Source organism: Amblyomma maculatum, chromosome 3 (genome assembly GCF_055883805.1).
Source record: "Amblyomma maculatum isolate TAMU_Amacu chromosome 3, ASM5588380v1, whole genome shotgun sequence".
Classification (NCBI taxonomy): Eukaryota; Metazoa; Arthropoda; class Arachnida; order Ixodida; family Ixodidae; genus Amblyomma; species Amblyomma maculatum.
In genome coordinates this window covers 110,928,412-110,946,017 of record NC_139346.1, presented here as the reverse complement: position 1 = coordinate 110,946,017, position 17,606 = coordinate 110,928,412, and the positions used below count along the sequence as shown (strand labels likewise).

General features: G+C 43.8%; 1 pseudogene; it reads right to left on the bottom strand.

Moving 5' to 3' along the window:
• Positions 1-3,598, bottom strand: part of LOC146195690 (monocarboxylate transporter 14-like) — a 28,038-nt pseudogene extending 24,440 nt beyond the window's left edge.
• Positions 3,599-17,606: the final 14,008 nt, after the last annotated feature.

Sequence of the window (17,606 nt, the reverse complement as noted above, 5' to 3'; positions counted from 1 at the left end):
TGAGCGTCCACATATGTGTCCCTTGGGATTATTTATACTTGGAAAGTAGTTTTCATTTGCACGATATTTTGCTCATGGTATACCGAGTTAAAGAAGGTAGACTGCGTTACTGGTATAGCAATTGACGTCTCCTCGAGCTCTGAACAAAAAAGAGGACGCTGGGCTTTCGAACTTCTGATTACACTTATAATTGCGCAAACATTACAGCAAGATTGAGGCATTATCATCGTTTAGTTTTGATGATGTTACGATGTCTGGTGTCGCTGCCCTCCTACAAGTCACTACCGTATGACGCGTCTGTACTGAGCTTCCTCTTCGTCTCTTGCTTTCAGGTTCGCTCTACCAATAGTCTCAACAGGGATTTGAAGTCAAGAGCAGGACAAAGCCATGTAAGGTTTTGAAACGACGAAAAACTCCTTTTCCAAAAGCTGTGCATGCCATGCGAGAAAATGCGACGATATTTTCCGTAAGAAACTGAAACTGAGCACGAAGAACTCAAAATTAGGAAGCTCGGAATAGAGATGCCACTTCTTGCAATGATTACGTGTACAGAGGTCACGAAGCTTTATTTGAACTTCTTGCTCTACCACGACGTCTTGTGCCCTGTGATACGACGTCACACGCACTTTATTTCGCTCGTCTGGTCTCAAACCCAATACCATTCATTTGGCACCGGCGTGCCTTTCGCTTGCAACAAGCTGCGAGGTAATAGAATGTACAGGGTCGTCCACATCTAGCTATAACAGGGTCACGGCTTTCAAATCAGGATTGCGTGCCGTGCAAGCGTGTACCGAAGCAAAGCTATACATGCACAGAGAGACCCTGAGGTGGGGCTACGCAGGACCATGCCACGACACTTTGAAAGAGGTGGCCTTGTTATATAGCTAGGATTGGACGAACCTGTACATGACATAGCGCAACACAACTTGCCGTTCGAACTGAGCGCCGAAGCCACTGCGCACGACATCATCGGAAATTTGGTATAGACGCGACGTCTATACCAAATTTTCTACCCGTATCTTGCACTCGGCTTCATAGGGAAGGCTTCAGGTTTGCAGAGACCACTGCTTTATTCTTGAGGGAATGAAATATGCATTTATTCTTTGAATTCCTCCTAAGAACAGTAAACAGATACCAAAACTACACCTGTCTTTCAGGTTACAAGTTTCGTGGGTATTTCAATGAAGTCTTTTCGTCACCTAATGTTAAGAATTCTTTTTCACAGTTTTTATGGTACTCACGAATGCTCACCGTAGAAAACTCCGAATGTAAGCATCATCCAATGAACGTTCGGAACAAACGCGGACGATATAATAGCAGCCGGAAACAAAAAAAAACGCTCCAGCCACGATCATACTGTAGATGGAGATTCCGTTCTGAAAGGCCCCGATTACGAAACCTGCGAAAACGTGCATAGACAAAGCAATTTTTAACAAAAAGAGCGGTAAATCCTCACAGCAAAGCTTTTCTGTAATTTACGATCACTGTTCGCGTGAACATTGCTTACGACCGTTGAAATGACTCTCTCAGCGTTGCTAAAGACATTGAGACAGATCGTTATTGACAAGCCTAAGATATTCTGACCAGATTTCATCAAGTCTGGCATCGTCAAAAATAGTTTCCAGATGTTTGTCCTTCCTACCACTCAGTAAAACAGTACGTGATTACTAAAATGTGAAAGATCAAATCATTATTTTCGTCCGCTAAGGTCCTCTTCTTCGAGCACTTTTCAAGAGAAAAAGTTTGCTGTTGCTCAACTTGGTTAAGCCCGGGGAATTGCGAAAGCAATTGGTCCTACTTATACATAGACCAACCAGTTCAGCTAAACATTCAAGCTACGCCTAGCTGAGCCAAGCGTAGCCAGGCGGTTCTTCTTCTGTTTCTTCAGCACGGCGCCGCCGCTTGGCTGCAGCAGATCGTTCCAGCCTCGCCTTATACGCGTCATCCGACATACCGTAAGGCTGCGCCCCCACTACTGCGGGGAGTCGAGTCACAGCCCCATTTATCCTCCTAGCGTGACGTCACAAACAGCGAGCGCCCTCTCTCGGCTGCGATACAGCGTCGTGTATGGACTCACCGCCACCATCCGATGGCGCGAGCTCGGGCCCCATCTCTCGGTCTGGCGTGACGTCACATGGTCACGTGAAAGATCATGTATGGAGGCGCCACGACACGCCAAAGGCTCGAAGTGCTAGCAGCATTGCTTTCGCAATAAAAATTAATTCTGACTGATCGGGTTGCATCGTCATATAGCCTCATATGACTTCATTTGTGTGTATTTTTAATTTCGTGTAAGAGCTCTGAAGCGTTCGTTGTTGGCTTGAGCGGCATCGTCGTCTGTATTGGCTAACGGGTACGCAATTATATTCTGCCACAAGCGCGCCTCGCTGTCATATTTGGCACTGGAAAACGTGGTGAGCAAGATTCTGTCCAGCATCCCGCAACGTGCTATAATTACCCAAGACATAGACGGCTCGAACAGCCTGGAAAACGGGAGCGTTGAGACCATGAAATACCTAAGCTTAACACTGTCGCTTCCAGCACCTAAGTTTACTCGTGATATGGTGCACCGGATGTCCTCAATATTTCAACTACCGAAAATAATCTGGGGCGCAATGTTGTCCTCCACATCTTCCAGCCTTCCATGGTCATGCGGAACACTGATGTCTAGGACTGTACGGTGAACGGAAACGTATGAAACGCTATCGAGGTAAGGATACTGATAGTCCTGGTAGTCTTGGTCCTAGTAGTACTAGTAATCTTTCGACTGATAGTACCAGTAATCTTTCGAAGGACCCCTTAACAATTTCACATTAAGGAGCCCATCGAAGTGGTACACTACAAGTACTGCTGAGGCGCTCAGAGATCACAACAAAGCAACGGGAGCTGCCTGCTATCGGCGTAAGGGTCTATCTGCAATACGTGCTTTCTTCGCTAACAAACTATGTCCCACGTCAGTTTGCTTGCGTTTCTTCTTTCTTTTTTATTTTTGTTATTTATTTTTTTGCTGGAAAGTGTTCACATTGTTCACTCGAGTAATCATCTACATTTTGATTTTTCCAAACATTCTGAATGCTGCTTTGCGCACTCATTAAAACTGTTTCTTCTGTCAGTAAATTTCGATTACTTTTTAATACATTGCTAACGTCATCATATTCTGCGCAGCGACTGTGCACATTGAAGAAATATAGGTGGCAGACTGATCCGCTGATTTCCAATACCGCTGCTCTCATAGAACACATGAATTTATATTTTATTATGTACTACGAAACGATACAACATACTAATCATTGGCTTTAATAGATAGTGTGACTGCCTTTACCAAACGTCAGATGAAGTGAAACCAGAAAAACTCACCCATGAGGTTGCTCATCACAATGCTTATAGTCCTGGGCCATGACACCGCTTCCCGGTTGACACCAAACTTTTCCATGAAGAGAACGTAGAAGAGGCCACTGTTTGTCTCTGGCATATTGAACAAGACGTTGGCGCAAGTCGCAACAAAGGGCACCGTCCAGCAGCGATCCGTGGGGATGGCGGGCCGCCGTGAACCGCTGCCAGTCGACGACGAACCAAGCGGTGCATTCATCCTTTGCCACACCTCACTCCACGACACGTACTCTGCATGCCCTAAGCCAAGTACCCGGCATGCTTTAGACAAAATTTGCAGCAATCCGTTGACAGCGGTACAGTCTCCGGTAAATGCTGCACACTGCACCTGTTTGCAGAGTTCGTCTGCACCTTGCTCGCTCTGCGAACGCCTGCTGCTATCATTAGACAAACTCGGCACGGCGTCACAAAGCATCCGGCTGCGGTGGAGGAATGGATGGAATATGGGAGCGTCCCCTTTGAAACGGGGTGGTAGCAATTGCTATCATGCTCATATTTCCCCCTATATCTTAATTATTGTTTTAGATTAGTTAACTATACCATCATACTTTTTATTGAATATTTGTTTCTACATTACTAACATGATGTCGTTTTTATGCTTTTAAGCCACAAATCTTCCAGTCGTTTTTTTGCTAGCTTCCACCACCGATTTATTCACCCGGCCACTGGTATCTCTAATCCCCAGAGCTTCAGGAAGAGTGACTGCGCATGCATCGGCTTCCGGATGGACACCATTACATTCGAGTATAATATGGTCAATTTTTTCAGTGGAGTTACCACATACTGCACATGCGTCATCTTCAATGTTGAATTTCTTTTTGTAGCTGCATGTTCTAAGGCACACTGACATAGCTTCAAAATGTAGGGCACTACCTCTTGAGTTATCAAAGAAAGCTTCCTTCCTGATCTGCCTTTTCCACTTTCGGTATAGTTCCACACTCTGTTTCTTTTCCATCGAATTTATACAATTTTTACCTTCTGTGTTAATCACCTCTTGCTTAACGCTCTTTATTTCTTCGTCCTTGTGACCAGAATACTTACTAGTTAGTTTCCTAGTCCTTTTCCTCCATTGTGCGTCAACGCTTTTTAGGTATAGATATTTAAATACTTTAGCTCACCATCTGCTACTGTCCAATTTTCTCAGGCGTTCCTCATATAATATTTTACTCTGAACTTCCCGTACTTCGAAAGATGCCCAGCCCATATCTCCTTGAACCGCGTCATTTGTAGTTTTGCCGCGGGCACGTAGTGCTAGTCGCCCGACGGCTCTCAGGTGTATTTCTCAGGTTGCCTGTACCTCTGATTTTAGGCACAAAACCGCATTTCCGAAAGTAAGCCCGAGCACCATAATTCCTTTCCAAATACCCCTCAAAACCTCATAGCTGCTGTATCCCCACAATGCCCTATGCTTCATTATCCCGGCATTTCACCGCCCTTTTTGCCTTAAGTGATCGATCATGCTTTTCAATGTATGCCAATCCTTCGTTTACCCATACCCCGAGATATTTATATTCTGCCACTCTGGGTATTTCATGGCCTTGTATTTTAAGACTCTGATTAGTTGAGCCGATGAAAATCATCAGACCCTACTTAACTGCGCTAAAACTGAAGCCTAGAGCGTCCCCTACGTCCCCGCAATAGTTAACTAGAGTTTGCAATTCTTCCCGGCTATCTGCTAAAAGTACAATATCGTCTGCATACATCAAAACAGGGAGGCGCTGCTCTACCGCCTTTCCACCTAATCTATATGACTGGTTAAAACCTAGGTTACTTTCTTGTATCCTTGGCGCTCTGCTCAACTGGCGCCTCCTGGCGAAGCTTTGATATAGCGCACCCCGGTCAAGTCAATAAGCAGTGCACGCTAGAATACCGGCCCGTTCATTACTCGATCGCTTTCAGTGTGCCGCTCGGTGGCAAAATTGCAATATTTACACATGACAGCGACTAGCTTACGTTAAGTGTGTTTCTCTCAAGCACTTTAAAGCAATAAAGCGCTTATAAACAATTTGTTTATAATATCTTATGTTAACGTAAAAGAGAAATGTAGTAGTAGATTCGTGTCACATCTCACAAAGAGTATAGGGGAAATACACATGATGAATTAGATTCACAATGAAGGAGTAATTCGACATATACATGGCAATAAATAATTACTACTTCATTACAAATGTTGAAGAGCCGTTATGTGTCGCCGTTTTGATTGAACCTTTGGCTCCATTTTTACTCAGCTTCTATTCATTCTAATGCACATTTTGACCTCCATCTAAAAATGCGTTGAGATTTTATTGTCATATGTATATTACACAATGGTCGCCGCGTTCCGAAGCCACACACTACTACATCCTTGTTCTTTGGTGTGAGGTGCAACTCGTGCAATACAAACTCGGAGTTCCATATCGAATTTGTTTATACATTTCTTCATTTATCATGAATATGAAGAAGGTGTCCTGGCTTTCAATATTAGTGATCATTTAGCTATATATTTTTCAGTAGCTAAACAGGGACCATTAAAACAATGAACACACCGGCCTATTCTATAAGCGACGTATTCCACGAGATTAACAAAATACCTCTGTAAGCGTGAAAAATCTTGAAGAAACAGGTTAGAAACAGGTACAATAATAAAAAATATAGCGGAATGCTTAAAACGTTCTTTGAAGATTATTTATTCGTGCTGATTCAATTTTACTTACATTTAATTATTACAAAAAAGGAAAGACGACGCTCAGCTCATTCTCACCTCCTGGCGAGATTTGGGTCTAGTAACAAAGAGCCAGTACATACTCGGAGACAGTGCATTCATTTTTCTAGCGCTTTAGGCGTCTGACTCAGAGATCGGATACTGCACTTTACAACCTCAGGAAGCGCCTGACGGCTACTGACGTATCTCAGCCTGGTGATCGCAAGAGCGCCGAAGCCATAACCACTGCTGGCAGTCTGGCTTACTGTAGTGATAGGTTTATGAGGGACAATCTGATGTAAGAGATAGCGCATGCTAAAAAGAATGCTCGGTTTTACTGTTCACCAAAAGAAATGTTGGCCAAGCAAACCAATATCAGTAATTAAATGCAGAGCAGTATATACCGTGCCCATGTGAATTTCACGCAGTGCTCCGCAGATCCCTCTGTTTTCCTCTCCTTTCTTTTGCATCACCTAGCAGCATTTGCATGGCGGCCTTAACCATGACAGAAGCTGATATGTAACCCACCAGAGATTTTATCAATTTTACATAAGCGTAACCAAAATGGCGCTTTTTGTTAATTAACCATGTTTACTCGAATTTAAGCCGGCCCTAATTTTACGTCCTCATTCATTATCCTCATTCATAAGAAAGGGGGCGCTAAGGACCTTAAAAATTACAGACCAATCAGCTTATTGTCTGGTACGTGTAAGGTATTTACTAAGGTAATCGCTAATAGCATCAGGACAACCTTAGACTGCAATCTAGCAAAGGAACAAGCAGGTTTCCGCAAAAGGTACTCTACTATCGATCATATCCATACCATCAACCAGGGGATAGAAAAATGCTCGGAATATACATAGCATTCATTGATTACGAAAAAGCATTTGACTGAGTAGAAACCTCGGCGGTGATGCCGGCATTGCGAAATCAGGGGGTAGACGAGCCGTACGTGAAGTACTGCAAGATATGTATAGTGGCTGCACAGCAACCATAGTTCTGCTTAAAGAAAGTAAAATTTCTATAAAGGGAGGTGTTACACAAGTAGACACAATCTCCCAAATAATATTCACAACTTGCCTAGAAGAAATATTCAGAGATGGGAGCAGTTTGGGATAAGAGTAGATGGAGAATACCTCAATAATCTGCAATTTGTTGGTGACATTGCCTTGTTAAGTAACTCAGGAGATTAATTGCAAAGAATGATTGGTGGCCTAGACAGGAAACGAAGAAATGTAGGCTTGAAAATCAATATGCAGAAGACTAAGGTGATGTTCAACAGCCTCGGGAAGGAACGGCAGATTACGTTATAGGTAGCGAAGCACTGGAAGTAGTAGGCGAATATGTCTACTTAGAACAGGTGGTAATCGCATATCCGGACCATGAAAACGAAATAACAAGAAGAATATGATTGGGATGGAGCGCATTTGGCAAGCGCTCGCAGATTATGACTAGCAGCTTACCGGTATCGCTCAAGAGGAAAGTATACAACAGTTGCATCTTACCTGTACTCGCCTATGGGGCTGAGACGTGGAGGCTAAATAATAGAGTGCTACTTAAGTTGAGGACAGCGCAGAGGGCCACGGAACGAAAAATGGTAGGGATAACATTAAGAGATAGAAAGCGTGCAGAGTGGGTCAGAGAAATAACTCAAGTTACTGATATTCTAATGGAAATTAGGAAGAAGAAATGGGCATGGGCAGGACATGTAGTGCGAAGAGAGGATAACCGATGGTCGCTTAGGGTAACAAACTGGATTCCAAGGGAAGGAAAACGTAGCAGGAGGCGGCAGAAAGTTAGGTGGGCGGATGAGGTTAGGAAGTTCGCCGGGGTCAAGTGGAGGCAGCTAGCACAGAACCGGGTTAATAATTGGAGAAATATGGGAGAGGCCTTCGCCCTGCAGTAGGTATAGTCAGGCTGATGTTGATGATAATTGTGATAATGATGATGAATTTTACGTCAACAATGTGAAGCTGAAGGTCTGTGAAAACAAAACGTTTCTTCAATGTAAGCTGACGAAAGATTAAGAACATTGAGAGCGACACAGAACCTTCAAGCACTTCTCTTTAACAAATATTCCCCTGCTCATTAGTCATCGTCCCTGGTCTCCTTTCAATTTTGCCCTTCTCCCCCCCCCCCCCCCCCCCCCCCGTACGTTTTTGCATAAAGTTCTTGCAAATTTTTACCTGCAAATATATTCCTTATCAGGACCCTAGGGAATGCCTGTAGCTTTTTAAAAAGGGGTATCTGCACTGAACCTGCATTAGATCGTGACTAATCATCCACCCGCATTATCGTTTGTCCTAATACTGTGGCTTCTATTTCTTTTTCAGGCCTCAGGATCCCTTGTTACTGAAGACACATTTTTTTATTTTTTTTTTCATTGCTTGATTTATTTTCTTCTCACTATCTTCCCCTTCCGCACTCCTTTACCTACTTTCTTCTCAACCACTCTCGCCCTCCCCTGCTTTTCTTCCTCGGAAGCAAAAGCGTATTTAAACCCCTGCCAGTGATGATTGCTCTTTCCAGAATAAGACAAGTACACTTGTCGAAACGTTCGCTCAACCTGCGAACTGAGGCTTCTCACCCCTCTACCCTTGCTCAGTGCTCTTTCATTCCGCTGTCCTCGTCATGCAGGGCACGTTATTTTTAATTACATCAAGTGTATTTGCAATAAGGCTCTGTCAAAAAGAGGGTGTGATCAAGCATTCTGGCACGTCATCAGAGGCAGCAGCAATCTAGCTCGACATACTTCTAGCGATGTGGTTCTCCCCCTCGACTCTCTTTGACCTACTTTCTTCTCACCACTCTCCCCCTCCCCACCTTTTCTTCTTCGGAAGCAAAAGCGTATTTAAACCCTTGTCAGTGATGATAGTGTCTCTCCCATATATCTATGCCTTGTCTGAAAATCGTAAGATGAACCACGAGGCACGATAGCAAGCTTGTAAAAGGGGCATTGCGCGAACCTGCTTTTGGGATACCCTAAGACAATTATGCCCGCACCTGACGGTCTGAAGCTTCGGTAAGCAGATCAATCGCCTAGAGGCGAGCGGATGCCCTAGTGATTTGTGTTATGGCACAGGGAATCCTCAAAAAAAAAAAACAAAGATGGAACTCAGAAGGCCGCTGAAGAAAAGGAAAAGAAAGGTAGCGGCTCTGTCATATATCCATGCCTTGTCTCAAAATCGTAAGATTTGCCGAAACGTGGATGTAGAGTCGTTCTGTCGGCTCGCATTATTGTGCAGGCTCTCAGGACCACGAATTCATTGGGATGCCGTACTGTCGGTTGTCATACACGACATGCCAAAAAAGTACGTCGACTATGCTGAAGGTATTGTATATAAGATTCTCTTGCCATGCGCACGCCACTGCGTAGGGCAGAGCGAAGGTTGCCTGAATGAGCGATTGCGTGAGCATGCGAGGAACGCCTGTGAGAAGAGTGAAACACTGGGGATACATTGTCATGACTGTAGAATCAAGGGAGCGTCCACTACGCTCCAGTGCTTTACAGTGTTGTAATTTATTTTTATTATTTATTTTTTTGCTGGAAAGTTTTCATATTGTTCACTCAACTAATCAGCTACATTTTGGTTTTCCCAAACATTCTGAATGCTGCTTTGCGCACACATTAAAACAGTTTCTTGTGCCAGTCAATTTCGATTACTTTTTAATGCATTGCAACCGTCATCAAGTCCCGCGCAGCGACTGTGCACATTGAAGAAATATAGGTGGCAAACGTCGATTATGCTGAAGGCATAGTATATAAGATTCCCTTGCCATGCGGTCGCCACTACGTTGGGCAGAACGAACGTTGCCTCAATGAGCGATTGAGTGGGCATGCGAGGAACGCCTGTCAGAAGAGTCAAACACTGGGGATACATTGTCGTGACTGTAGATTCAGGGGGCGTCCACTGCGCTGCAGTGCTTGACAATGATGCAATTATTGACAACCACCCCACGCAAATTACTTGTAAGATAGTAGAGCGGTTAGAAATTGATAGGATAAGTTTGGATTTTGTCATCACGCCATCAATAGCTCTCTCGCAAAAAGAGATGCAGTATCTGTGTCACGCGACGTGACTTTGGTTACTATCAAGCTTCTGTCTATAGCCTTTTTTTGCTCTAATATGTCAGCAGGTCCTTCTAATAAACTTTAGTGGCATGTTGACGCTTGTCCGTCTTCTTTCTTGTCCCCATCTTCAGCGCTATTTTGTTCACAGCGTTCCCGTTACCGACCTTTGCCTTCCCGTCTTAATAGAGCAGCTCAATCTGGCAGCTGCTGCCATTCTATATCTCACGTGGTGTGATGACGTCCCACAACCCTATCACCAATGAGTGCTGGGTCATGCCAGATGCCAGCTGTCACCTGCAAGACGATCCGGGGATTCGCAACGCAAACGGGGGATTTTCCGAAAAACTTAAAATGCGACTCTGTCGATTTAAATTCGCCAGTGACACCTGAAAATGCTTTTGTGTGAGTAAACAAAAATATTTTGACGACTGCGTTATGCATATGGCTAGGAGCCATCACTGTGCGTAATGTTTGCACATCCGCGACGTTTAACTCCGGCCCAGTCATGGTGGCACAGTGTTTACAGCATTGGAATTCTGCCTGCAAGGAAACGGAATGAAACCCCGGCCGCGGTAGCCGATTTTTGACGGAGGCGGGAGGCAGGGCGCCCGTGTGCTATGCGATGTCAGTGCACGTTAAAGACCCCAGGAGGCCGAAATTTACGAAGCCCTATTCTAGACGTCCGTAAGCCTCAGTCGCTTAACACTTTACGCTACTTGTGAAGTGCTGAGTCTTGCAACGGCCCGCGAATGTGAGCCAGGCTACGTCACCTGCGGCTACAACGTGATAGCGTCATGCTCGTATAGAAGGCTGTGGCTTACACGGCGATGATCCTTTGAATGCAACGTAGCATCCCTCAGCTTGCACGTTCGCCTTCATGTGGTGAACGCCGAGTGCACACATTTAAATGGCTTCTGTTACAAGTCATTCTCTAATTCTGTAGAATTAAATTGGAAATTTGGTAATATGACAAAACTGGAAATATGCGTACTTTCAGAAACATTTCAATGCTCAAACAACATCGGCAGTTATGCAATACCTTTTCTCTCATAGGCTTCATGCACCATGAGGACTTCAAATGTCCATACGCCATGCAATGGAACAATATATCAGTCATTTCCTTTAGCAGCCAATGTCTGACTTACATGTAACTGCATGCAGCTAAGGTAACATGGATCGGAATGAAGGAATTTCAACCATGAGGTTGCTCATCAAGGTGCTTATTACCTTGCGAGTACGCTTTTGTAGGCTAGTTGATGCCTAAGCATTCTGTTATTTTGCGCAAAAAACACGACACAAAAGAAACGGGGTAGACAGGACAATCGCTTCTCCTGTCTACCCCGTTTCTTTTGTGTCGTGTTTTTTGCGCAAAATAACAGAGTGCTTATTACCCTGGGCCATGAGACCGCTTCCATATTAGCGCCAAACTTATTCATGAAGAGCGCTTAGTAGAGGCCGCAGCTGGTATCAGGTATGGTGAATAGAAAGTTGGCGCAAGCCGCAAGGAACGGCAATGTCCATATTTGGTAAATGGGGAGGTCTAGACAATGATTCCCACTTCCACTCGAGATACAATGATACGATACGGTAGGATAAAATGGTGGCAGGCATCCTTTGCTACGGCTCACTCCGTGAATCATACACTAGATGCTCTTGGCATAGTGGCAATGATGCTGTGGTTAAACTCAACAGCAGACTGCAGGGCATAGTCTAAGCGTAATACTACCCAGTTCACCTGTTTATCCGATTCTCCGGGGGGCTGGTCGCTTTTTAAAAACTCCTGCTACCATTCGACATAATCTCCGCGACTCGGCTGACTGCCAGCTTTTGGCGAGGCTCGGAGGCACCGCCCTGCGATTACGGCCCCTGGAAGCGCGCTTTCGGCAACCGGCCTTAGACTTTTCGATCGCTTTCAAGAGCCTGGCTTAGAGGTCGCGTGCTAGACTTCCCATCAGTGAAAAAACGATGAAAGCAGCTAGCGTGCACTCAATACATTGCTCGCAAGTACAGTGTCAATCACACTTAGCGGGAACACAGCTCGCAGGGGATTGGCGCCATTGCACGCACTCCACGTACGAATCTATGCAGAGTGGCGCACGAATACGAGGACCTCGAACTGGTGCTTCTTATCGTCTGCCTTTTTACGTGAATTTGTTATTTGCTTGGTCACAATTATTCTCCGCACGTGTGCAGCCACGCGGAGCCGTGTTCCCGCTAAGTGTGATTGGCACTGTACCACGAAGTGATAAATAATTCCGCGCCACCACTGCGTGCAGGGCCATTGTGATGTAAGAGGCCATCATGTGCCAAAAACACTGCAAGGTTTCACTGTTCAACTATTTTAACACGTTATCCAGATAATCAAAGCCAGGAATGAGAGCGGGACTGATTTTAAGGCGCCCATGTTCAGTTTACAGAGGAGAGTTGGGCCTCTCCGATCTGTTTATTGCTGTTTATTGGAATTGCTTGCATCGCGTGCTTTCCTTTTCCATGGCTACACAACTTCAATGGCGCTGAATTCCCAGGTTCGTATCTAAATAATGGAGGCCCTTATTTCGCGAAAGCACGAACCAAACGTACGTCGTCGTCATTAAATAATTCATTACCGTCCGTCACCAACAGATTTCCGAAACGTGCAGTGACGTAGACAGCAAATTTGTTCGGGAGGGCCTTCAGTAGAGCAATGCCAGCGGGGGGAAGCAGAAAGGGCGAGCGAGTCTATTGCCACGTGGAAATAACAAAAATATATAAACCTATTTCACTCAGGAAACACTCCTGGTATGCCATGCCTAAGCTGGCTATAGTTCTGTACAATAAATTTAATACGACAAATATAATGCATCATATCATAGTATACATATGCAAAACAAAAACAAAAAAGAAAGGGCAGTTGAACAAATGTAAAACGGCGAGCTTAACGATACGATGTGATGTTGTACATAGAAACATAACGAATTAGTGCATATTCCTGCGAATACAAAGATACTGTAGTGTTCATGAGTAATGGGATTACTGTCGAGGGGTAAAATTATCACTGAAGCAATGCTAGTCTCACCAGCCTTCTTTCATCCAAGCCTAGTCGGGACGGGCCTGAAGGCATTTTACCAACTATCCTGCGCCGGCTGCAACATTGGCAAAAGAAACATAAGGATGATGTACGCAACTTCTTAACAGAACGCAACGCTAGAGCCAAGCATACCGAAGACTCCAACCACACACAAGCATCCAATAAATCTCCGCCCTGGAGACCGAGACTAGTTATCGAAAAGGACGCCTTCTTGAGTCAGACGAGCCCAAAAAACGTCAACTCGACAAGAGGAAACCTTTCTGACGTGTACCTACAGTCATCACACGCCACTAGCCAAGTCAAAGGAAAAGAAAAAAAAAAAACGCCACTAAGCGCTCAGCATAGGTTTTTACACTCCTCCTCAGTTCCCATCCCTTTCAACACCCACTTCCTCTCTTCCCCCTCCTGTATATACCCCTACAGAAGAAGCCGTGTGTCACACCTGAAGAAGGAGTCGAGCCAGCTACGAAACTTGCGGTTTCTGGGAATCAAAATGCAATAGTAGTAAATTTTCAAGTTTCACTTCTGCGAGTGCTGGAGACCAGCGTTAGAGGGTTGAAACAAGCTGCTGCAGAGAGGGGACCTACCACGATCGAGGAAAAAAGAACAGACAAAACGAAGGAAGCAGCTTCGTATGCGGGAGATGAAGGCAATAGAAGAGGGTGGTGCATGAGAGTGCAGGAAGCTTTCGGGAGTGGCTAGAAAATTAAGGATGTGCTAAAAATGTATTTGAAATGTGTTGTATTTATTTCACATTTATTTAGTATTATTTTGTCCCTATATTTATAATGTAGAATGAATACATTATAAATATACAAGAGGTGCAGAACTGTAATTCTTCAAATATATTAAGCATACATTTTCCCCCCCGCTTAGTTCATTTCGAACATATATAAAATGTACTTTATTGAGTTTGGCTTGTTATGCAGGGATGAAAAATGTTCCAACATAACACTGACAATGTTCTTTCAAAGCATTAATGTACTCATTACTCTTTTCTTTTATGCTAACAGAAGTATAAAGTAATGTGCCAAAAGTATATTTCTAGCATACTTCGAATACACTCTAAATGCGCCAGAAAGATGCTGCAGTTTTCGAAAAGAAAAATATATGCGACAAATGCACCAGAAATATAATCATCAATGCTGTAAGAAAATAAAAGAACACGAAGCATTTTCAGAGCTGGCTAACAAGAACCAAAGAAGGCTATTTTTCACTAAAACAATCAGTAAACCTTGTCTTCATTTTCAAACCCCTGGCTATCGAACTTTGCAAAGTATACGCGAGTTGGCATTAAATGCCTTTTCAGGCGACAGTCGATCTTCAGCCCCGGCCATTACGCGACAAATAATCCGTCTGTGGGCGTGCGTGTGAAAACTTAAAGGCACAAAACGAGATCAATAGGAATCGTGAAGCAATAGACGTCGTTCCTTGAGGATGTCGAGGTGGCGCTAATTATGAGAATTATGTATAAGATATTTCTTCCTCGATCATTCATAACTCGGCGTTCGGAGTGTTCCCACGCGATTACTCGTTTAATTTAGTATGCAAATTTTATTCAATTTAGACGCTACTTGCGACCGAGATAAAATGTGAAGCAATAAGTCCACATTTTAAGAATATTTTTTCAGTGTCGAGCAATGCTCCAAATGTGCTTCATACGAATTATTTCATATTTACAAAAGTACATTTCGAATGCATTCACAACATGATAAAAACAAATATATACTTTTAACGTTTTCGAAGCATATTCGAAGTGTACTTTGAAAATGGTATTTCGGACACATATATAAAAAATATATTTCAAATATTGAATAAAGAATTTAACAAGACTATATTAATATATTTTGAGCGCATTACTGAATACAATATGCTTCAAATACATTTCAAATATGCTGTAGTATATTACAAAAGTATTACTTTTTGCAAAGGGATGCACTGAAGCTTCATAATCCACCCTCCCCACCTCCTGGATACGCCCTTGGAAAATTCGGCTTGCGTCCGGCAGCCCTTTCGACCCCTCTCACGGCATTTTTAAAAGGCGATTTCGGTTTAAAGCATCGCGGAAGATATTCTGAAATTTTGTGCACAGTGAGAAAAATATCACTGATATGCTTGTGTTACTGTCTGCCAGTGAACAAAACAGAACAAGGAACTTTTCAGTGAGCTCGCACATGCTGTTAAAAAAACTGCGGCGATACAGTCGTTTTACATTTAAAGATAGCATTTATTAGAATAAAGAAATATGGGAAAATATACTGCGTACGAATTCTCTGATACGGAGTATCAAAGTCAACTTAAAAGAAAACACGTCCCTACGACAAACTAGTATGAGTGAAACCAGGGTTAACACAAAAAAAAAAATATAACGTCAGTTAAATTAAGTTAAAGAGCTATACTTGACTTCACAAGTGGTTCACTCTTCTGGAGTTGCAACCACTTGTTGTTGCAGTTCTGGAACCTACGGCACTCTCAGGCAACTAGAAAGACGAGAGGTGCGTAAATGCGTTCCTCCGCCCTAGTCATCAGCTCATGATGTTCGTTCACTGTTAAGGAAAAATAATGCACAATTAAGGCACATACGACACCATTTTTGTGTGGTAGAGCCTCTACGCAGCGGCCTGCAGAGGGCTGTATTAGTGCGAATTTCTCAGCTGCTTACCCAATTGACGGCACGTTCCCAAACGAAGAGGCAGGCCAATCTTTCCAATCAGTGTAGTAACTGTTGGAAAAGTCAGCTAAACACCGTTAATATGTTTTCGCGACTATTCTCTGCGCTTCGGCAGCTTCGTCTGGACAGCATAGATGTAGATAGTTTACAGTGCTACGAAAAAGTTGTAAAACGGCTTTTAGATTATTGAAGCATCACACAGGCTCCCTTGCACTATACTGCATCGCATGATGCCTCACATAAACACCTGCGCATTCCGAACTCTCGCAACGTCCTGGCACATCTGTAACATATGGCAGGTATTCATAGTCGTTACTAAGAGGCAAGCAGCAAGCCCACGCTTGCCAGAACATTTGCCGCAAACCAGGTGCTAGCGATCACATACTGCCACAATCATCATCATCCCTCAGCTTCTAGCGGAGCTGTGTATATTAAATGCCACAGAGCTTCTTTCCTGCTTAAATATTAAATTGTAAGCGTTGGTACGGGCAGCAGTGGTATAGGTATTCTCCTCAGTCGCGCGCATACAAACTGAAACTAAAATACGCGCATTAAATAAGAGATTAGAAGAAAATAATTTAGTTGGTTTGTGTAGTGTTACGTCTCAAAGCGACTCAGGTTTTGATCAGAGAAAACTATAGGCGCAATATATTAAAGGCAATCTCTCAGTTTAATGTGTAATTATCAGTATGTTCCTCCAGGTGCACTTCTGTACCGGCCCGGAAGGCATCACGAAAACGAGGTGGGTGCTTTTGAGCGAAACTGTGTTAAGAGTGTTCAATAATAATTGTCGAAAATCGTCAATTAGCAATAAGACTGAAGGTGACATCGCGCATTTATTTTTGCACAGAGTAAGATTAAAGTGGAGAGCCTGCACAGTTGCGGAGCAGTTTACGGACAACTTGTCTTTGGTTGCGCCAAAAGAAATCTTTTTTTATTTTGAGGAAGATTGATGTGGGGGGGGGGGGGGGAGGATGATAACCCCGCCCAGTTCTTCGTGATGATAGCACACACGCTGGAAACAGAAAACAGATTGGCAAGCATAGGTGCCAGTATCAAATTCAAAGCCACGTATATACACACTGTAGTAAGAGTGCGCGAGTGGTTGAAAGTTCCGTAAATTGACTCGTATATTCATCTATCCGTTGGTAAAACACAATAGCGCCAGTTTGATATTCATTGCAGCGACTAGTTAACAAATAACGAGCATAAAGTTATAAACAATTGAACCATTTTAGCGAAATGCGGATTCGGAGCGTTGTGGGTTTCGCTTCAGATTCTTTTTGATTCGAGGCTCGCTTCTCAAGGTCCAGCAAGCTTCAGACAATGATCGGAACTTATTAGTAGCTCGATCTTCATAAACATTTTAGGCTGCTTAACGCATTTTAAGAAAGTGGTACGACAGCGGCGTCTTCCTTATTCGTTGCGCGTGATTGCACATCGATGAGGACAATGACGTGTAAAGCCGAGCATGAGCCATAGGTTTTAACGAAAAAGCATTTCTCGGCTTATGAGCTGTGTGCACAGAGACTGTCGGCAAAGCCTGTGTCCAGAAATGTCCGCACGAACCACCAGGAAGTCAACCCCCATGCTTCAGCACCCCAATCGAGCGCACAAGTCACTACTCCATGCCGAGCTCGTGAGAACGACTTATTAATTCTAGTTGTGTTGCATACGGGCGCCGTAGGCCACTATTAGAAAGGACAACAGCGGCAGTAAAAAGGCA